We start from the raw sequence: 16,650 nt of genomic DNA on the forward strand, positions 1-16,650 counted from the left end.
CCACAAGTAGGTATTCATTTCATTTTATAGGTTTATATACATTTTAATTATAAAATAACTTATACTCATTGGAAAACTCCAAAGTCCCTAACTCCCCTCTCCCCACTCAAAACCCCATTATTTTAGTGATGTTCATCCTTCAGGTCACACCCTCCCACAAGCATGCACACACACACACATATGTACTGCACACTTATAGTATCACTTTGTTTCTGTTTTGATTTGTATTCTGTTTATAATATGGTTTGTTTCCTAATTAAAGAAATACATATTTACATATATATACACGTATATATAATTTCTGCAACTTTCCCTTAACAATATAGTTTGATCCTTTCTTCATAACAGCACATGTAGATCTACCCCGATTCTTATTAACAGCTGCAGGGTACTCCAGAGTACTGCTGTAGCATGATTTACTTAATCAACCCCCTAGTGATGGACATCCTTAGATAAATGTCTTTGCATATCTGTGCAAACATTTTAGAGGACAGATTCCTACAATCAGGCCGCTGGCTGGGTCACTGGGTGTGGTCTATTTTTAATCAGTTATTAACTTAGCATTGAAATAACAATCATTCAGTCTAGGTGAGTAGAAGAAAAGAGCTAAACACTCACAATAGTACTTCTTGGTCCCATTTTATAGATGGAGGAACTGAGGCCCAGGGAGGGCCGCTCCTGGCCAAGGTCATGCAACAAACAAGTGCCACGGCCAAGTCTAGAAGTCGGGACTGACTCCCATCAGGGGCTCTTTTCTCCCTCTCACCCCTAGCTCTATACTCACCTGGGCTGGGACCCCAGAGATCTCTCTGCATCCCTCCCTCCAGGCCGCCCTGTCTTTGTCCACAGCTGGTTTATTGACAGCACTTTCAATGTGTGGCCTTGTGGGTGGAATTATTGGCCCTTAATTGAATTGAAAACAAAAGGAGATTGAGTTTTATGGGGAGAGGGAGGCCACGGGAGGGGGGAAAATCAAATGCAGAGCAAGCATGAAAGGTTCTCAGAGGAAGCTCAGCTGCAGGTGGGAGTGTGGGCTGCCTCGGCTGTTTATGGAGCCGCAGAACTTAAGGTCAGTCCCTCCCAGGGGGCCCTCTGTTGTCGCCCCCCCAACTCCACTCCAACTGGATGCTGTCCTCTCCCAGGGTCCACGCTGCAGACTCTGTGAAGCACCTGTACTCCCTCCCATGCAGCGGGACAGAATAGGACACTGGCTCCTGGTGACTCAGGCATCTTAGGTCTGGCTGCCTTAGGTGAGCGAGGGAGGCCAGCCCCTCACTTCAGGAGCCAGGTCTGGGGAGAAAGCACGTCTGCATCATCAATCATCTCCATGCCTCTTCATAGGCCCTCTGTAAGAAGGCGGAGCAGACAGTGGGAAACAAGTCCAGGAAAGTCCCACCACCAGATAGCAGCCTGCTGTGGACTGAATTATGTCCCCTCCACCAAATTCATATATTAAAGTTTTAACCCTCAATGTGACTGTATTTGGAAATAGGCCTATAGCGAGGTGATTAAAGTTAAATGAGGTCATAAGGGTGGGGCCCCGATCTGATGGTTTGTGTCCTTACAAGAAGGGACACCAGCACGCGCGCTCTCTCTCTCTCTCTCTTCCCTCCCCCCACCTTCTCCATGCACTTTCAGCAAAGAAAGACCATGTGAGCACATAGCAAGAAAGTGACCATCTGCGAGCCAGGACTACAGTCCACACCAGAAACCCAATCAGCTGGAAACTTGATCCTAGATTTCCAGCCTCCAAAACTATGAGAGAACAAATTCTATTCTTTAGGCCACCCTGACTATGGTATTTTGTTAGAGCAATCTGAGTAGACTAAAATATGGCCCATCCAGGACCTGAACTCAGGGCTCCAAATTTCCAAGCCCAGTGCTTTCCCCCCGCCATTTTTATCCATTCGCCCCTCTGTCTGGCGTGTGTTTCTGTCTGCAGACTGACTTACTCCAAGGCTGGGCTCAGAGGTTATAGATTATTTATTTCTGTTTCCCAGGGCTCAACTCAATGCCTGGCACAGCCTTGGTCCTCAGAGAGCTTTGCTTAATGAAGAGATGCATGTTTATAGAAACATAAATATTCATGGAGCCAAGAATGTCACTGGGAGCGGGGGCAGGGGATGAGGATGAAATGGCCTCTCCGAGGAGGTGCTCACTAAAGGAAGAGAGAGGTGTGAGCTGCAGCCAGCATGGTAGCCATGGACGGAGGAACATACCAGGCAGAGGGACGATGTGAGCGGAACCAAGGCGACTGGAAATTCAGAGGCTGTTCCACCGGAAATAGCAAATGGCTTTCTGATCAGCCAGAGAAGAGTGGATGAGAACCAGAAGGTGGCAGAGGCCATATTGGGAAACCTGTGTGCATGCCAAGGCCAAGGGATTGATTATGACCCCATGGGATTTGATTCTTCAACTCGTCTTGCAGACCCTGGAGGGACTTATGGCATATTCCTAGAGGAACACAAAACCACAGGATACACACAGTGCGTCTTCCTGGAGCATTCATTACCTTTTTAGGGTTCTTATTTATAACTATGAGATTTGCAGCCTTGCAGGTGGCTAAGCACGCAATCTCTGGAGTTCCCATCTGAGTTCAAATCTTCCTTCAAATTGCTGGCTGCATGACCTTGGGCAAATCATTTCACCTTCCTTGTGTCAGCTATCTCATTTGTTAAGTGTAAATAAGCACATAAAAACCTGTACTTGGGTGTTTGTAACACTTTATGCATAAAAGCCCCAGACTGGAAACAACCAGGATGTCCTTCAGCGGGTGAACGGATAAACTGTGACACATCCACACAATGCAATACTACTCAGCAACAAAAAGAACTAGGGATACCCACATCAACTTGAGTGGATGTCAAGGGCATTATGCTGAGTGCAGAAAGCTACTCAAAGCTTTATGCTGTGTGATTCCATTTATATAATAGTTTTGAAGTGACAAAATTACAGTGATGGAGAACAGATCGGTAGTTTCCAGGGACTGGGGTTGAAGGGAGTGTGTGACTATTACAGGGTGGTCTGAGAGAGTTTCTTTGTGAGGATGGAGCTGTGTATAATCTGAGTGTGATGGTTGCTTTTACTCTGTGGCTCTGATAAAATGTCATAGAACTGGGTGGATAGATAGATGATATTATCTATATATCTATACATGTACACATATACACACAAACACACACACACAACATGAGATAGATGGATAGATAGATAGATACAGATGTAAAGAGTGCATGTACAAACTGATAAGCTCCAAATAAGGTGTGTAGCACTGGAGCAAAGTCAGTTTCCTGGTTTTGACAATGCACTATGACTGTGTAAGATACTATCGTCATCGAGGGAAGGGTACGTGGGAACTCTTTGGCCTATTCTGGCAGCTTCTTATGAGTCAAACTATTTCGAGCTAAAAAGTTATTTTTAAAATGCAGATAGTCACAGTCTCTACCTTGCGATGTGGATGACACAAGATGATTTGTGTAGGGTATCTGGCACCCAGCAAATATTCTAAATATTCTAGATATGTTAGCTTTTTGGAAAGGGGGTTGGTAGGAGATGGATTCTGGGAGCTTCGCTGAAGCTGACAGTATTTCCTGATGGAAACTCTTAAGGCCAAAAGAGAATTCAGATTTAATCTCTCAAGAAGAAGGAGAGAGAGAAAGAGAGAGAGGCAGAGAGAGGAGCTCTGGTTTGTGTATGAGCCTACATTCCCCGTCAAGTGACGCCTCCAGACGCTTTGCAAGTTCCTTGCGCAACATCTGTTAATCCCGTGATGTCAAGGCCCGAGCTCACCGAGCCTGGGAAATCGCTGCTGTGTTTTACTGACTTCCCCACAGTTGGCAGTTTCCCTCGGAATCGCCGTGTTAATCAGAAACACGCCGTCCATATTGTCAACACTTTGCTTAACCACTTCTATAAATTCAGCATTACTGTTGGAACGGTCCCGAGTTGATGGATGAAATCGGTGGTGGCCCCAGACAGCCCAACCCCATAAAACAAAGTCAGGGCATGAGGCTCTAAAGAGGGAGACACTTGACATTCACTGGGACACGTGACATGGCAATGACTCACCTCTGGGCTTGAAAGCATGGCAGGTCCTACAGGGAAACAGGCCAAGGAGCAAGGAAGGTCTTCAGGTAGTATCCTGACAGGGAGATTATTGGAGGAGTCTCTGCCCCATGAATTCGGGTGATGCCTGGAGTGAAGCCGGGGGACAAGAGAAAGTGGAGGAAGCTTGGGGAGAAGGGAGTCCATGAGATGGCATAACTGGTCCACCCTGGTCCAGTCACGCCCGTTCTTTTGAAGCACGTGCTTTGATTGGCTGGTGGCCTCCAGTGATGCAGGTAGATGGGATGCATCCTTCCTTGGAGCATGGCCTTCCACACATTCCTAAGTAGGAGGTACAGAGGTGTCTCCATCTGTCCTTCAGTCTGTCTGTTATCTGCCTGGTGTCATGTGCTGACCACAGGCCTGGGATCTGACAGACCCAGTCTGAGCTTTGTCCCACCCTTGGGCTGGGACACGCACAAATGGGAATGTTTTCATTCACTCCTTGAGTGCCTACTATGTGTCAGGCCAGGTGCCAGGGAAACCACAGTGAACAAGATGACTATGGTTCAGCTCTTCATGGCCTTGGAGTGGGTGAGGCAGACAGACATTGGCCAAGTAATTAATGCAGAATGCTAGAACAATCTACAAGAAGGGCCCCAGACTTAGTTTGGGGGATTGAGGAAGGCTCTCCCAAGGAGAGGATATTTAAGTGACACACAGAGGATGAGACAGGGGTGGGTTAAGAGCAAACAGGAGGGTTCCACGCAGAAGGAATAGCCCTGAGTCTGGTAGGACCGTGGGACTTCCAGGGTCTGGATGAAGTTTGGAAGGTTGGAGCCCAGTGAATGAGGAAGAAGTTGGTGTGGGGAGAAGTTGGAGGGACAGGCCGGGGCTGGACCTCACAAACTCCCAAGGCTTTTGATTTCAGTGGGGAAACTGAGGCCCACAGCGGGCCAGTGATATGGGCAGCATCCAAAGGCCTTAGCTCATGCCTTGCAAAGCTAACCAAGATGGTGGCCTGCATCCATTGCCCACTCCTCTCCCTTCATCCCTGCTCCACAGGGGAAAGGCTGGCTGGACAAGGCATATTCCTCAAGGCTGAGGCAACAGAGACATCAACCAACTCTTGTCTTCAAGCAGCCTCCTCTCCCCAGACTTTCAGACCCTTGGAGAGGGGCCAGGCTTCTGACTCCCAAGAAGAGGCTGCCCAGAGGTGCTGGCCCTTCTCCTCCCACACTCCCCCGTCCCAGCTCCCCAGGCCAGCAGCTCTCCCTTCCACATCCTGCCCACCTCGTCCAACATTTTCCAAGAGCCTGTTTTTCCAGAAACACGAGTTGAGCAAAACAGTCTTCCTCCCTGAACTTGAGTCTGAAATAATAACCCCAAGAAACACACACTTTCTTGGAAAACCCTTCAGAGCCTCCCGCTGCCTTTGGACACGTCAAAGCTGGGTTTGTTAAAATAATAATCTTTAGGAACTCAAGCCTCTCAGCCGCCAAATGCCTTGCATAAGAGTATCACGCACCTCCATCCCTGACCCAGAAAACTGGGCCATGAGCTGATGTCGCCCGGCATCCAGAGTGAAATCACTCGCTCTCTCTTTTTCTGTCTTTCTTTTTTATTTTCTCTCTCTCTCTCTCTCTCTCTCTCCCTCTGTCTCTCTCTCTCTCTCTCTCTTTCATGTACAGATGGCTTCCTGAATCTTGCAAGGTCTTAAGCATCTGAGTGACGTGCTCACGGACACAGGATGTTTTGAACAGGGTTGTACTTGGGTTAGGGGCTGGGGAGGGGGGTGTGGAGACTGAGCGGGCCAGAGGCTCTGGAAATTGTGAAGCCTTTGGATTTGGTTTCCACTGAGAAGCATCCAGCAGGACAACAAGGGGGCATCCAGTCCAGCTGACTAGCTGTGACAAGTGTCTCCCTCAATGCCTGCGTGGCAGGCTCGTGAGGTCGCCATCTGCCTGAGCAAAGTGGCCGCCTTCAGTGTCTTCACCAGCCATTTGCAGGAAGAAATCCACATTTCCTAGTTTAGCTGGTGGTGTGTAGACTCTTGGGCTCTGGAGTTGGGTGGTCCTGGGCAGGATCTCTGGCTCTGGTGCTTACCAGCTGTGTGACTTGGGCAAGGGACCTTGCCTCTCTGAGCCCCAGTTTGCTCCCCTGTAAAATGGCAGAGTTAAGAGGATCTCACTCGGGTTGTAGTTAACATTCGGGAAGGTGCTTAGGACAGAACCTGCATGCCGTGCAGTGAGAGCCCACTGCATGACAGGATGCTGAGGAAGCCGTCTGCCACCCTGCCCTGGGTGGCACCCAGGATTTCCTCCAAGTGGCCTTGGGAGGAGGAAGCCTCTGAAGGGGGTTGGTGGAGAGGGCGGGGAGGTACACAGGCAGGCTCAGCTGGCCTCTCACATCTGACCTTCGCAGTGGCTGGGTTTCCACCATTGAAAGCTCATTTTTTTCTGCCTCTAAGAGTTCCCTGCAAAATATCAATCCCCTCTAGAGGGGTGGAATATTTATGGAGCATCAGTTAGTTATTCTAGAGACTTGACAGCCCAGATAACAACCCAAGGAAGCACCTACTAGTCATGTCCCCATTTTAGAGATAAGGAAACTGAGTCCCAGAGAGTTTATATCAACTGATGAAGCCACACAACTAGCGAAAACTGGAGAGCCTGGAAATAAAGCAGGTAATCTGATTCCAGAGGCCCTGGGCTAACCACTTACCTTCACTGCCCCCCAGTGTGTCCTGTGTCCAACTTTTATTCCCATTGCCTGTGTTGGGGAGGGGCCTGCTCATTACCTGGCACAAGCTCCAAACTCAGTTCTGGGTTCTCATCTCAGCTGTGACCATTCCTTGCTGTGTGGCTTTAAGCAAGTTGCTTTCCCTCTCTGAGCCTCCGCTCCCCCATCTTGAAAATGAGCATAAAAATAATACCTATGTTTAAGTGCATAAAGGGACACAATGAAATGACCCACATAAAGCACCAGACGCTTGGAAGATACTTTACAAAGTAATCTAAATGGTGATTCTCTTCTTTTTACAGAGTGAATGGATACACTTACGGCCCAACCACTTAGGGAGTATTTTTGTCCAATCCAGTGGAGTCTCCTCTCCTCTTTTTTTTTCCTCAACCTTTGCTCAGAAGCTAAATCAGAGCTGAGTGCTGGTCCCTGACAGGCGCTGCCTTCAGCCGGCCGCCAGTGGCCGTCCAGCATGCTTTATGGGCCCTCTGCCTCTGCAATTAGCGCCTCGGCCTCAGAGGGATGTGCTGGCCTGAAGGCCAGGCAGCATCCTCTTCTCTCAGGGGCACCAACTCCTAGGACCCAGACAGCTGCCTCATATCCTCCTTGAAGCCGGGAGAGATCTGAGGTACTTCTCTGGACAGTGAGGCACCCCATTTTCACCGTTGGAAAAGAGCACTGGGCTGGGTGTCCCATGCGGGGACATCAAATCAAGTCCCTGGTGTTCAGCCTGAATTTGTGTTATTGTTGTCATGTTATGGTTTTAACGGAAGGATGCTTTTTAATTTAAATTAAATCATCTCTTCCAGAGATGCTATATAGATGTAGTCGGTGCTGCCCTGCCCAGATCTGCTTGTCACTCACTGTCCCTAAGCCCACTGGCCATCTAGGTGGCTATTGCCTTTGCCCAAGGGCTCTCTCAGGGCCACAAGACACACCGGGCCTGGGCAGCGGGTCAGGCCAGGGATATTGAGGCGCTCACTTCCCTGGGAGCACTCCTCAACCAATAACTGACAGGAGCTGGAGGATAAATACCCCAGCTGCCTCACCCCAGGGTGGGCCAAGTGTGCGGTATGTCCTACAGAGTCCCTAAGAGGTCCCCAGCAGGACCAAGTTCCAGTTGCCCACAGCAGACATCTGCTGATTAGCATATCTGTTATTGGTTTCTTCCCGTCCCTGTCCCCCTGCCCACCACCCTATGAGGGCTTCCTGAGTTCACCTCCCAAAGAAGCCACCAGCCCTGGAGTCCTTATCTCAAGCTCTGTGCTGGAGGAGCCTGAACTAAGACAGATGCATAAAAGTGATCATAACGACTCACATTTATTTTGCAGTTTCTATGTGCCAGGAGGCACTGTGCTAAGTGATTGCCGTGGGTTGAGTCATTTAATGATTACAGCAGTCCTAGAGGAAGGGATAGTTATCATGCTCCTTTTACAGATGGGAGACACAGGCCCAGAGAGGCCAAGTAACTTGACCAAGTTCACACAGCCAGGATATGTTAGAGCTTCTCTGTTGGAGACAAGAGTGGGTGCCTGGATTCCACCTGCTGACCCCTTCCCACTTCCTCTACCTTTTGAGTTACCCCAGGTTCCTCCAGCACTCACCTCTGGCCCCATCTGAAATGAGAGGGGGAGGGTTAAATGAGACACAGCTAGTGACATGCCTGGTGTGCTCTGTGCCACAGGCTGGTAGCCCTGTGTTCTATCTTGGGACACATTTCCTAGTTACCCTTATCCTATCTGTATGGGAGGCAGGGGAGGCAGCCTAGGGTCAAGATGGAGCCAGGCTGCTTGGGTATGAAGCTTTATTCAGCCACTGATGAGCCACATGACCTTGGGCAAGTCTTAGAGTTTGGTTCCCCTGTTTGCAAAATAGAGATATTTGTCATAGGAGACCAATCATATCTATTCATAGAGTTGGTGAGGGCATTCAAGGAAGTGACCTTTGCAAGGCACTCAGAACAGCACTCCAAACTATTAACAGTCTAGGTCACAGCCTGTATAGCGATTAATCTTGCTGAGTCCCACCCTGAGTAATGTGATGAAACGGAACTAATGCAAAGGACATGCCTGGGATATAGTAGCTACTCAGTAAATCATGTGTTTTAATATTGATATTAATTCATTACTATTAGCTAGTGAATATTAATTAGTGTTAGTATTTAATATTTAGTATTCCTGATCTTACTGTAGTAGAAATGGCTACCAGGTTCTGATCACTCTCTGTGGAGCTGGGCACACCATGAAGTTCACGTACACATCATTTCACTTTATTGTAGCAGCTGGGGGTGCCAGATAAAATACAGAATGCCCCATTAAGTTTGAATTTCAGAGAAACAAAGAATAGATTTTTAGTATAAGTATATCCCCCATATTGCATGAGATATACTGGCACTGAAAACATTATTCATCATGCCTCTGAAATCCAAATCTGTGTTTTTATTTGCTACATCTAGCAACCATAACAACAATCCAGAAACAGATGCAAAAAGCTGAAGTGACTTGTCCAGGGCTGGAAGAGGCAGACCCTAGTGGGGTCTCTCGGGTCCAGGACCCTTAGGCTCATCCACTACCCTGAGTGTAGCTAGCAGAGGGGTGTTTTCTCAGAGGAAGTTGCTCTTTTGATTAACTGAACTATCCTCCGTATGTCATGATGGGGGTACAGTCTGCTAAAGTTTTGAGGGGTCTGCTCTCACTTTCTCACTTCGCCTGAAGACCCCAGGGACTCTTTAGCACCCCCTGCTGTCTGAGTACTTTGGCTGCCAGGCAGGCTACCTGGGCTGAGCCCCCCGTGTCCCTGCTGTGGAGGGAGCAGGACCAAATTCAAGGCTGGCTGGTGTCAGGCAACCCTGCAGGAAACAAACAGACGCAAGTGGAAAAGGGGAAAAAAATCCACCAATTACTTAATGCTTTCCTGGTGTCCAAATATTTCGCCTTGAGTGAACTGAGCTTGGAGACTTGGCTGGGAGAGCAAGATGAAGCAGGGCCCGGGAGATGTTTTCTATGCAAATCCAGAGGGATGGAATTGCGCTTTCAGATCCCACAAGGTGGATCGGACGTCCCTCATCTGAAAACATCTTGAGGTCAGAGCCAAGGTCAAGGAGAGGAATGGGGCCTACCTAGAGATGCAGGGCTCCCCCTGAGCTGCCCTCCCCAGCCCCAGCCTCTACTTCCTGCTGCTGTCATTCCAGCCTATTTCCCTCCTGTTCTCCTGCCCCTGGGTCCAGCTCCCCTGCTTTTGTCTAGAATGTGTCCCCTCACCCACACAGGCTTCCCTCCTCTGTGAAGGTGTCCCCGAACACCCCCAGAGAGCCAGACACTCAGAACAGGGCATCTGAATGCAGCTCCCACTTTACAGATATAGAAACTGAACCCAGAGAGGAGGAGGGGGTTTCTCTGAGGTCCTGGAGGGACCTGAAAGCCGGGTCTCTGGACTCCAACACCGGGTCCCTCTTCATTGCCAAATGTGGTCTATTTCAGCGGTCCCCAACCTTTTTGGCTCCAAGGACCAGATTCGTGGAAGACAATTTTTCCATGGATGGGGGCTAGGGACAGGGCCGGGGTATGGCTCAGGCAGTAATACAAGCAATGGGGAGCAATGGGGGGCGACAGATGAAGCTTCGCTCGCTGGCCCGCCACTCACCTCCTGCTGTGTGGCCCAGGTCCTAACAGGCCACGGACCGGTACTGGGGACCTCTGGTGTATTTGACAGTTAAAGGGCACTGAAGGTGGGCCCTGCTTCTCACCTGCTGGGGGAACCTTAGGGAAGTTGCATAATTTCTCTGAGGCTCATTCCAATGATGGTGCTATAAAAAGTACACTGGCTGGAAAGAAATGAGACCCATATTTTCGTGCCAAAACTCTTTCTTTCTCTTTCCTTCTTTCCTTTTTTCCTTTTTCCCTCCCTCCCTCCCTTCCTCCCTCCCTCCCTCCCTTTCTTCCTTCTCTCTTTCCTTCCTTCCTTCCTTCCTTCCTCCCTCCCTCCCTCCGTTCCTCCTCTCTTTCCTTCTTTCCTTCCCTCCTTCCTTTCTTTCTCTCTCTCTCTCTCTTTCTTTCTTTCTTTCCTTTCTCTCCCACTTTCCTCATTTACTCAATAAACATCTCTGGACATGTCTCTGTGATATTGCTATCCTAGGACCTAAGGACATGGAATGAATGAGACTCACACCAAGTCTCCAGGCCCCCTCAGTCCAGGGGGAGAGGCAGACAAGCAAACAGACACAGACAACCTCGAGGCAGACCGGCGAGGGCTCTTCGTTGGGGACCCGGTGGGCTGTGGGATTACAAAGCAGGAACACCCCTTCTCCCCCGGCCCCTGGACGGGTCAGGGGAGCCTTTCCCAGAATGTCATCTTGGATTGACACTTAAGAGATGACTGAGGATTATCTGGGTAAAAAGTGAGGGGAGGGGAATTTTAGGAATAAGGAACAGCCTGTGCAAAGCACAGTGGGCTGGTTCTGGGATGTGTGCAGAGTCCAGGATGGGCTTGGTAATGAGGAAGCAGGTGAGGCAGGGATAAACAGGACAGTGGGGCCACCAACCCTCTTGGGCTCTGTCCAGAGGGCCTGGGGCCCCAGCTTTCTCACCAGCTTCTCTGTGTGGCTTCACTGAGTCTGGAATCTTCGAAACTGGTTTGGATTAGATCAGAGTTGCCAGCCTGCCGTTCTCTAGTCTGAGGGCCCTGAGCCAGATCAGCTCTAAGAGCCCTTCTTGCTTCAAGGTTAAGGCCCTGGTGGAGAAAGGGGCTCAGGGACACCCCACAGCACCACCACACACACGAACTGAAGCGCTGAGCCTGCTTCATAAACCACAAAGCTGAGCGGAAAGACCATTGTATAGGCGTTGGTCATGAGGAAGAATCTCCCACCTCCTTCCATGCCATTGGGGCCTATGACTTGATAAGCTGGGAAAAAGGACCACATCTGATTTCCCCACTGGTTCTGGGCAGAGTCCTGGACGTCTCTCCCCTGCTGACTCACCATCCTCTAGAACTACCAGTAACAGCCACCCGTTCCCGGGCACTCACACTGCCCTTGTGATGTTCCCAGCAACAGCCTTGCAAGTACTGCTAAGCTCCACCTCTCAGGGGGGGGAAATGGAGGCTCAGAGAAGTGAAGCCACCTGCTTGGAGTCGCACAGCAAACAAAGAGTTCAGAAGGGATTAGAAGCCAAGCCTGTCTTATTCCAGAGGCACCAACATTCCCCTGAGCCACAGTGGTTCTTGGACAAGGAAATTGGAAGATGCACTCCACCCAGGAAACGGAAGTTTAAAGCCATCTAAATAAGTCCCCTGATGAAACAGACAAGAAATATCTCCTTCCCGAGGAGAAAGGACCCTCAGCTCCCTATGGATCCCTGGATGTACAATAAGCATCCTTGGGTCTCCAGAGGCAGGATGCCAGCTGCCATCTGGTGTCCCAGCAAAATGCCAGAGATGACCCTAGCTGCAGGGGAAGGATCCTGGTGGGGTGATGTGTACATGATAGAAAGTCCAAAAGATACTGCACGCACACACACACACAATTGCAGTGCACTTCAGAGTTTATAAAGGCACTGCCTCACTGCATTCACATGTCCACCCAGAGGCCGTGTGTGATGCAGGTATCTGCATTGTCCCCATTTCCCAGAGGAAGAAACTGAGGCTTAGCAAGGTTAAGGATTCCGGTGGTAGAACTGGCAACAGGTCCCAGGACTCTACACTTGTGTTTGCCCTCCTACGGCCCCAGCACATCATGAGTCTTCAGAGAGTGGGCGTGTCGTCCTCACTGCAGGATCCCCCATGACCAGCACCTGACTTGAATCCAAAGAAATTATTCAGGTGAACTGCACGTGGGTGGGGACCAGGTCTGTCTTGTTCACCCCGTAATCCCAGAGTCTGGCATAGCACCTCATGCAGAAGAGACTCACAGTGAATACTTGGGAGCTTGAACTGAATTGCAGGTTTATTGAGATAGTGAATGAATAAGTTAATTAAAATATATAATAAATAGACACAAGGTTAGGTGAATAGTTTCACTAAGGGCACTAGGATGTTTGAATGAAATTAAAAAATGGATGGATGGTAATGGAGGAATGCAGAATGGGTGGATGCCTAGATTTATTAGTAAGTATAAAGGTGTAGGATGGATGAATTAATTAATGTAGATATAAATAGATAAGCAAATCATCAGTAGACAATGCATTAACAGCTGACGGGGTGGAAAGATGGAGAAATGAAGAGGGTGGTGGTTCATCAGATTGGCCCACCTTTCTGGCTGCCCGGGGAGAGCAGAGCCGCCTTGGTCCTCAGCCATGCAGCACCCGCCTCCCACCTCCATCAGAATCCTGCAGTCAGACTATTTTTGTCCCCGCTGTGAAGGGGAGCTATCTTTTTTGGACACAGCTTGTTAGAGGAGAAAGCATGCAGAGCCCTTTCCTCCCACGGGTGCCTCTTCAGCTGTACAATCCCCCCTCTGTCAGGCATCCAGGAATAAAACTGAGCAGAAAGCCACAGAAAGTACAAGAAACCCAACACAGAAAGACAGAAAAGGGAACTGGGCAAGCTTTCCTGCCTTCCCTAGGGAGACAGAGATCCACAGGAGAAGGGTTTCTTGGGCTGAGCCTGAAATTGCTGACATCCAGTCACTCATCCCACTGTTACTTAGTGAACTCCGTGTGCCAGGCCTTGGGGACACAGTGGGGATTTGCACAGACACAGCCACTGTCCTCATGGAACTTGCTGTCTAGCCGGGGGGAAAGACAAAAATCCTTGAACAAAAATATAGTGTGACATCAGAGTAAAGGGATTGAGAGTGTGTTAATTATCTGTTGCTGCATAATAAATTACCCAAAGCTTAGTGGCACTGTTTCTGTGCCACTGCGTGTCTTTGGCTCAGGGTCTCCTGTGAAGTTACAGTCAAGAAGTCGGCCAGGGCTGCTGTCCCATTTGAAGGCTCCACTGGGGCTGAAGGGTTCACTTCCAAGGTGGTGCACAAACATGCCTGGCAAGTTCATTCTGGTTCTGGGCAGGAGGCCTCAGTTCCCCTCCACGTGTACATCTCCAGGAGGCTACTTGAGCATCCTGAGAGCATGGTGGCTGGTCCCACTCTTAAGAATGATCCAAGAGAAAGCAGAGGGAAGCTCCAAAGCCTCTTAGGACCTCGTCTCAGGAGCGGCACACCGTCCCTTTTGCCATATTCTATTCCTTAGGAGCAAGTGGCAGAGTCTAGCCCACACTCAAGGCGGGAGGGGAATGGAGCTTTCCCTTTGAAAGAAAGGTGTGTCAGAGGAGATGAGGTTGAAGAGAGGCAGGAGCAGGACTCTGTAGATCAAGGTGCACAGCGTGGATTCTGAACAGCTGGAGATTTTATTGAGTGCTTGCATGTGCCACTCTAACCACTCAAGAACCTCATGTGGGAGGGTCTCTTATTATTTCCAGGGTAGACGAAGTGAGAATACTGAGGAGCAGAGAAGTTAAGGAAGATCACACACCCACCTGTGAATCCAGAGCCAGGGATTTGAACTCAGGCAGGTGGCCCGAAAAGCAACAATCCTAAAATCCTATGGAGGGAATGTTGCCTTTACCATATAGAGAAATTGGGGTGAAAAATGCCCTGAAGAGAAAAAGGCAAAGAAAAAGGGAGACCAGTAGAGGCAGAGGGAGATACAAAACGTAAGAGAGGATGAGAGACCCAGAGATATAATAATGGAGAAAGACAGAAGGGGAGATAGAAGAGGATTAGGAATGGGGAATCTTTAGGCAGACAGGCACAAGGAAGTGGCAGGAAAAATAAAGCAAGAGACACAGACATGGAGACAGTGGGAGGCGGAGGAGTGGGGGGGGGGGCGCCCTGCATGCCTGGGGTGTGCATGTGTGCGGTGTGTGTGCGCTGGGCGGTGCCAGGGCCCTGGCAGCTCCGCGGTTCATCTCCCGTCTTGCAGGAGAGCTGGGGGAGGGAGAGGAAGCTGACAGGAGACAGTGCAATTCCAGTAATTCCAGATGAAATAGCAGCCAGAAAGCTTGCCTGCCAGGAAATTGGGGTGGAGTGGCCAGGGAGAGGGAGGGAATGGCTGAAGAAAGTTTAGCAAAATAGCTTTCTGATTCCCTCCTCCATCCATATCCCCAAGTTATCCTAGTCGTGGGGGTGAGGAGGGTTTTTCTGAGCTTGGGGCTGGAGGAAGGACATCTGGATGGGCAGTGGTCCCCAGTGAGTGGGAGGACACCTGTCTCCACCAGCCCACGTGAGGCTGGAGTCTCCGAGGAGCCCTGGAAGGGGACCAGAGGGTGACAGAGAGTGGCTTCAAACCGTAGCCCACCTCGCACGAAGGAGAGTGGGGTGTTGAGGGAGAAAGGGATGGATCTGACCTTCCCCAGGCACCTACTATGTGCATGATGGGTCCATTTCCCTTTGGCTAAAGAAGTGCCTACCCGAGTTCCCTCCACACACCATCTATACCTTGTCTCATTCACACCCCTCCCCCCAATCCCCTCATAGCATCAGGTGTTCAGTAAGGTCCTCATTTTCAGGCAAAGAAAGTGGAGTTCAGAGAGAGCCAGTCACCAGCCCACTGTCGCCCAGCTGGAAAGTGGCGGTGAGTGTCCAAGCAGCCTTAAGCCATCAAGCAAAGCTACCCTGCATGTCTTAGTTGAGCCCCTTAAATTCCAGGGATGGAGAGAGCGACACTATCCCTCCTCAATATCAAACCTACAGAAACGTTGGAAGAACAGTGCATGTTTACCTTCACTTTATTTTGCCTTGTCCGCTTTCTCTTTCTTCCTTCTCTCCCTCCACAACCCTCCCCTGCATTTAAAAGTAAACTGCAGACCTCAGGGTACTTATTCCTAAATACTTCAACAGGCATTGCCTAAGAATAAGGAACATCTCTTGTAACCACAGCATAGTCATCACACCCAAGAACTTTTACACTGATACAATCATAACATTATCTAATGTGTAGTCCATTGCCAAGTGCACCCAATTGTCCCAAACACCTCCTTTAAGTGATTATTTTTTTTAAAATCCAGCATCACGCATGGCATTTGGTTTTCATGCCTCTTTTGTCTCCTTTTCTCTAGAACAGAGTTTTACCTTTTTTTCTTTTCTTTCTTTTTCTTTTCTTTTTTTTTTTTTTGGTTTTTTTTTGTTTGTTTGATGACATGGACGTTTTTGAAGGCTTCAGACCAATTGTATTGTAGAATGGCTCACAGTCTAGGTGTGTTTAGCTGCTTCCTCGTGGTCAGATTCAGGGCAGACCTTTCGGGCAGTCATGTCACAAATGTATGTGTGTGCTTCCCGCTTCATCTCTTCTGGGAAAACACGATGCCACTCGGCCCTGTTACTGGGGATGCTAAGTTGGTTAGTTGGTTAAGGTGAGGTCCACTTGGTCTACCGTTTTCCTTGTATAAATAATACAAAATCTGTGAGGTGACACTTGGGGACTATGTCAACATCCCATAAATTGGTAAATTTTTACCCAGTAGTTTTTTGGTTTTTGTGGGGGTTTTTGGTATCCATTAATAATCCTTGCCAGAACCAAATATTGCAGTGGTGGTTGCAACATGGAGATTTTCTTTAAAGTTTATCACTCTTTTTTTTACACTTGTTCGTTAATAACTTTTGGTAAAGAGTTTCCCACTGCCTCCCCCGCTTTTTTTATGTCATATGTTATCCATTAGCATTTTTTAGTGCTCAAATGGCCTCAGAAATGGCCAGTGGGAGCTCCTCCAAGCTGGCCCTTGGGTCTGTTTGCACATGTCTCCCTCATTCTTGGAGAACTTTCTAACCTTCTGATAGAAAAGAATATTTCAGGCTCATCTTGCATTTTCTTCACACCAACCCAGAATCAGCTGTCTCTTCAAGACCACCCAGCTCCTTCCAGCAGAGAA

At 49.1% G+C, this 16,650-nt stretch overlaps 1 long non-coding RNA gene across 6 annotated transcripts in view; it reads left to right on the forward strand.

Annotated features, from left to right (window-relative positions):
* Positions 1–16,650, forward strand: part of LOC309814430 — a 372,229-nt gene that overhangs the window by 304,329 nt on the left and 51,250 nt on the right. The window contains exon 6 of one of the 6 annotated variants that reach the window (XR_014295680.1): positions 2,001–2,613. The exons of the other annotated variants lie outside the window; for them this stretch is intronic. This is a non-coding gene — a long non-coding RNA (uncharacterized lncRNA). Of the gene's footprint in view, positions 1–2,000; positions 2,614–16,650 lie in introns of those variants that run through there. 6 annotated transcript variants of the gene reach the window in all.

The sequence above is a fragment of the Mesoplodon mirus genome (assembly GCF_964341445.2).
Source record: "Mesoplodon mirus genome assembly, chromosome: 13".
In the NCBI taxonomy this organism is placed as follows: Eukaryota; Metazoa; Chordata; class Mammalia; order Artiodactyla; family Ziphiidae; genus Mesoplodon; species Mesoplodon mirus.